This window comes from Sebastes umbrosus, unplaced genomic scaffold (assembly GCF_015220745.1).
Source record: "Sebastes umbrosus isolate fSebUmb1 unplaced genomic scaffold, fSebUmb1.pri scaffold_204_arrow_ctg1, whole genome shotgun sequence".
NCBI lineage: Eukaryota > Metazoa > Chordata > Actinopteri > Perciformes > Sebastidae > Sebastes > Sebastes umbrosus.
In genome coordinates this window covers 26,135-32,822 of record NW_023618509.1, presented here as the reverse complement: position 1 = coordinate 32,822, position 6,688 = coordinate 26,135, and the positions used below count along the sequence as shown (strand labels likewise).

Genomic DNA, 6,688 nt, shown 5'->3' with positions numbered 1-6,688 from the left:
ACACCTCATTGAAGTTAAAAGTTCTGGGAGAAGTTTCTTCCAGAAATCCTCTTTCGATTTAGACAACAAACCTACTTTGTTATGTTTAGGAAATGATCATGGTTTGGGTTCAAATAAACCCTTTCTTGCAAACTTCTCCCATGTGCCAGTGAAAGCAGAAGCCACCTGGAGGATCCAGCATTTTAGCATTGAGCATGTTAGAAAGATCCAGCATGCACCTGAAGATCACATGACATCATGGGTGTGTTTGATTTGTGTCACTCAGCATTCACACACACATTCATTGCCCATCAGGATGTTATCTAAATACTCATTCACACGCCGATGGCTATGCCTTCGGGAGCAATTTTGGGGTTAAGTGTCTTGCTCAAGGACACGTCGACATGTGACCCGGAGGAGACTGGGATCGACCTGCTCTACCCTCTGAGCCACAGCCGCCCTGGGTGGTACATTACTCTGATTAATTAAGATGACACTTTTCTTTTCTTTTTACCTAAACTATGGCAGGTTTTATAAACTTTTTTTTTTATTCAGGATGCAACTTGAAATGCAGCAAAGTACAATACTTGGGATAAAAAAAAAAACTTAAGTAAAAATAAATTATACATAAATACACACACACAAAAAAAAGATGAAATGTAATTTATTATTTCCACTCCTGCAGTTACAGCAACAAGCGCTGATGAAAAAAAAAGAGCAGACAGACATGAAAACCACATTTTCCTCCAGTCAACAATCTATATATACACTCACATCCCCGACTCCACGGTGATCTCTTAAGACTGCAGGGAGAACAAGATTAGAAAGCAGAGACGGGGAATTATACCATAATGACATGCTAAACACATGTTCACACATACAGGCAACACGCTGCATCACATATCGCCATCAACCTGTCGCTTTCTTCTTCATCTTCTTCTTTTTCAGTTTCATTTTATAATCACAACCCCATGTTTGTTTTTGCCAGCTGTAATGTTAATTATAATGTGACACTGCACCCAATTAGACTAATTACTACATCTCTGATTACTACATCTCTAATTACTACATCTCTAATTACTACATCTCTGATTACTACATCTCTGATTACTACATCTCTGATTACTACATCTCTGATTACATCTCTGATTACTACATCTCTAATTACTACATCTCTGATTACTACATCTCTGATTACTACATCTCTAATTACTACATCTCTGATTACTACATCTCTAATTACTACATCTCTAATTACTACATCTCTGATTACTACATCTCTGATTACTACATCTCTAATTACTACATCTCTGATTACTACATCTCTGATTACTACATCTCTAATTACTACATCTCTGATTACTACATCTCTGATTACATCTCTGATTACTACATCTCTGATTACTACATCTCTAATTACTACATCTCTGATTACTACATCTCTAATTACTACATCTCTGATTACTACATCTCTGATTACTACATCTCTAATTACTACATCTCTGATTACTACATCTCTGATTACTACATCTCTAATTACTACATCTCTAATTACTACATCTATTTCTGTTCCACTAGCTTTTCTCCATCTCCTCCGTCCCGCCGCTCCTCACCAATCCCGCCCCCACAGCCCCTCAGCCAATCACAACCAGGGAAAGTGACATGACACATAAACAACCAATTACAGACAATTAAATTAACCAATATAGGTTGTACTCAAAGTAAACCACCTGCTCACCAAGTACACTGCAACCAACCTATTTAAAGTTACACAACATACTGTGTGTTTATATTGATCTAAACATGTAAATATCAACATACTGTGTGTTTATATTGATCTAAACATGTAAATATCAACATACTGTGTGTTTATATTGATCTAAACATGTAAATATCAACATACTGTGTGTTTATATTGATCTGAACATGTAAATATTAACATACTGTGTGTTTATATTGATCTGAACATGTAAATATCAACATACTGTGTGTTTATATTGATCTAAACATGTAAATATTAACATACTGTGTGTTTATATTGATCTGAACATGTAAATATTAACATACTGTGTGTTTATATTGATCTGAACATGTAAATATTAACATACTGTGTGTTTATATTGATCTGAACATGTAAATATCAACATACTGTGTGTTTATATTGATCTGAACATGTAAATATCAACATACTGTGTGTTTATATTGATCTGAACGTGTAAATATTAACCAAAACATATTTATTCTGAGCAGAACCAGCAGGAAACTGGTAGTAGACCAGGAAATCAGCCAACATGGAAATCAGGGGCAGGACAACTTGCCCTGGGGCAACAATTAGTTTTGATTTTCCAGCTCCGATGAAGATCGGGCTAGGGTTAGGTTTCAAGCCTCAGGGCCATATTTTAACCATTATATGCTATTTCAGCATATAATTATTAAATAAAGTTTATAATAAAGTAATTTTCGATACTTTTGGAGGTAAATATTGGAGTAATTTGGCAGTAATTCCAAAGACATTTCAAATAGTCCTAATTACCATGAAATTTGCGAACCCGTAAAATGAAGTGTTACCAAAAAGTTTTAAAGAAGCAGAAAGAAAAAACACTTCATAGTCTTTTTGTTCAAGTTAATTTTATTTGTGAAAGCAGTAAAGAAATAAAGAAAGTTAAACCCAACGACGACATCTGTAGATGAAGACTTGTAGTTTATCTATATGGATATAATCTATATTATGGATATAAAATGCACCTCTAACAGGATATCCCCAAAATGATCTTCAAGACTACAATAATTATATATTCTTATAATCTCACCACAGCTTAATTAAGCATAGAAAATATTACAGAAGACTTTAAAGGCTCGATTAAAACTAATAATAATTCTAACTCAACGGACCCGACACATTACAATCTTTATAGTGTAAATTCGATCAGAAACAACAAGTAGTACCATCAGAACTAGCTCTACTTTTCAATTATTCTACAGTAAGTCAATAATTAATTAACCTGCACCCTCACACATTTAGTAATATCTGTTAGAAAATCATAAAGAAGCTGTACATGTGTGTTTGAAGCATAATTGTGTGTAGTGGTGGAGGAAGTTAAAGTACTAATCCAACAGTGTGAAAATACTCTCTTACAGTTAAAGTACTAATACCACAGTGTGAAAATACTCTCTTACAGTTAAAGTACTAATACCATAGTATGAAAATACTCTCTTACAGTTAAAGTACTAATCCAACAGTGTGAAAATACTCTCTTACAGTTAAAGTACTAATCCCACAGTGTGAAAATACTCTCTTATAGTTAAAGTACTAATCCCACAGTGTGAAAATACTCTCTTACAGTTAAAGTACTAATCCCACACAGTAATATCAATACTATAGTAAAAGTAAAAGTCTGTCAGTATAATCAGTAAAATGTAGTGAAAGTATTAAACTGTTGTACTCTTATATATTCTAGCATTAGATTATTATTACTCTTGCATTCATGTCAAATCAGGATTTTACTGATGTAGTTCGTTGAGCTAGAGCTACTGTTGAACTATTAACTAATGATTATTTTCATTATGGATTAATCCGATGATTATTTTGCTCCATTAATCGATTGTTTGTAAAAATAGTGAGAAATGGCGTCAACATTAGTACTAACACATTAACATTAGTACTAACACATTAACATTAGTACTAATACATTAACATTAGGACTAATACATTAACATTAGTACTAACACATTAACATTAGTACTAACACATTAACATTAGTACTAATACATTAACATTAGGACTAATACATTAACATTAGTACTAACACATTAACATTAGTACTAACACATTAACATTAGTACTAACACATTAACATTAGTACTAATACATTAACATTAGTACTAATACATTAACATTAGGACTAATACATTAACATTAGTACTAATACATTAACATTAGTACTAATACATTAACATTAGGACTAATACATTAACATTAGTACTAATACATTAACATTAGGACTAACACATTAACATTAGTACTAATACATTAACATTAGTACTAACACATTAACATTAGTACTAATACATTAACATTAGTACTAATACATTAACATTAGTACTAATACATTAACATTAGGACTAACACATTAACATTAGGACTAATACATTAACATTAGGACTAACACATTAACATTAGGTTACCCTAACCATAACCCTAACCCTAACCCTAAACCCTAACCCTAACCCTAACCCTAACCCTTAACCCTAACCCTAACCCTAACCCTAACCCTAGCCGAACGTTTTTCTCGAATATCTCCCGAACCGAACGTCATAGACACTTGGAAACGTGCTCTGTCTGACATAATTCGACCACGCTGAACATGCCTGTCATGCTTGTGAGTCTCTACGACCTTCCGTTCCAGAGATATCAATTTTTTGATATAAAAAAGTCGCGTAACTCCGCAACCGAAAGTCGGACAGACTTGTCAGTGCTATCAGTGGAAAGAACGACCCCGAAAATGGGGGGGTACGTCAAGGTCTCATCGCTCTGTCATGTTCACACAAAGAGTTAATGAGGATGATCAAGGATGATCAATTTGATCATCGTGGTTATCATGCCCTTACCTAACCCTAACCCTAACCCTAACCCAAACCCTAACCCTAACCCTAACCCTAACGTTTTTCTCGAATATCTCCCGAACCGAACGTCATAGACACTTGGAAACGTGCTCTGTCTGACATAATTCAACCACGCTGAACATGCCTGTCATGCTTGTGAGTCTCTACGACCTTCCGTTCCAGAGATATCAATTTTTTGATATAAAAAAGTCGCGTAACTCCGCAACCGAAAGTCGGACAGACTTGTCAGTGCTATCAGTGGAAAGAACGACCCCGAAAATGGGGGGGTACGTCAAGGTCTCATCGCTCTGTCATGTTCACACAAAGAGTTAATGAGGATGATCAAGGGTGATCAATTTGATCATCGTGGTTATCATGCCCTTACCTAAGCCTAACCCTAACCCTAGCCGAACGTTTTTCTCGAATATCTCCCGAACCGAACGTCGTAGACACTTGGAAACGTGCTCTGTCTGACATAATTCGACCACGCTGAACACGCCTGTCGTGGTTGTGAGTCTCTACGACCTTCCGTTCCAGAGATATCAATTTTTTGATATAAAAAAGTTGCGTAACTTCGCAACCGAAAGTCGCACAGACTTGTCAGTGCTATCAGTGGAAAGAACGAACCCGAAAATGGGGGGGTACGTCAAGGTCTCATCGCTCTGTCATGTTCACACAAAGAGTTAATGAGGATGATCAAGGATGATCAATTTGATCATCGTGGTTATCATGCCCTTACCTAACCCTAACCCTAACCCTAACCCTAACCCTAACCCTTCACACAAAGAGTTAATGAGAATGATCAAGGATGATCAATTTGATCATCGTGGTTATCATGCCCTTACCTAAGCCTAACCCTAACCCTAACCCTAGCCGAACGTTTTTCTCGAATATCTCCCGAACCGAACGTCGTAGACACTTGGAAACATGCTCTGTCTGACATAATTCGACCACGCTGAACACGCCTGTCGTGGTTGTGAGTCTCTACGACCTTCCGTTCCAGAGATATCAATTTTTTGATATAAAAAAGTTGCGTAACTTCGCAACCGAAAGTCGCACAGACTTGTCAGTGCTATCAGTGGAAAGAACGACCCCGAAAATGGGGGGGTACGTCAAGGTCTCATCACTCTGTCATGTTCACACAAAGAGTTAATGAGGATGATCAAGGATGATCAATTTGATCATCGTGGTTATCATGCCCTTACCTAACCCTAACCCTAACCCTAACCCTAACCCTAACCCCTAACCCTAACCCTAACCCTAACCCTAACACAGATCATATTGATTTTATTATAAGTATTATTATGACAGATAGGAGCGTGCCACTGGTTTCTAACCCTGAGCCCTAAATAAAGTTTATTATTATAAGTATCTGGTTTATAACCCTGACCCCTGACCCTTAGATCTCTGTTGAACTGTGGACGGACGACGTAGGAAGATCTATGGGATACAATTCCCCTCTAACCCAGGAAGGAAGAATCACCAAGATTTATTTATCATGTGACCTTTATTGTTACAAGACAATCAGGAAATACACATTAAAGTATGCTGACTTAAAAAATAAAATGAAAACATTGTGAGGCCCTTCAGAGGCGTGAGGAACATGTTTTTTATGTATTAATTCCCGACTTGGTATTTCCTCTCAAACACACAAACAGAAGCAGCAGGCTGTAAAGTTTATGTTTATTCTATTATTGTAAAACAAGATATATGAATATACTGTATATTACATCATGGTTGGGTGATGAAATCCAAAACACATCAGCTGTTAAGGCTTGTGGTTACCAAGACTGAGTAATCCTTTTACATTGACGTTACATGCACTGCTGCGGTTTTCTTTCTTTTTGGTTTGTACCAGTTCCTGTTCCTGAATCACTCCACTGTAAAGCTACAGAAAAACAAAGGCATCAAACACAGTACCAATCTCTGGAAATACTAAATAAGAAGTAACAAACAAAATGCAGCTAATTGTTGAAATGAACTACATTACTCTCAATAAATTCCTTTAATGTTTTTATAGTGTTTCTTTTCTTCTACACTCAAACAGATTCAATTTTCACAGACCAGTAAAATATGTGACGTTCGTCAAATACAACGACAATTCCAG

The 6,688-nt window shown here is 36.0% G+C and overlaps 1 long non-coding RNA gene across 1 annotated transcript; it reads left to right on the top strand.

The window, feature by feature from the left end:
* Positions 1 to 242: 242 nt before the first annotated feature.
* LOC119484403 lies at positions 243 to 6,200 on the top strand. The gene is made up of 3 exons (XR_005205992.1): positions 243 to 254; positions 2,589 to 2,595; positions 6,069 to 6,200. It is a non-coding gene; the product is annotated as an uncharacterized LOC119484403 (long non-coding RNA).
* The last annotated feature ends 488 nt before the right edge of the window (positions 6,201 to 6,688 follow it).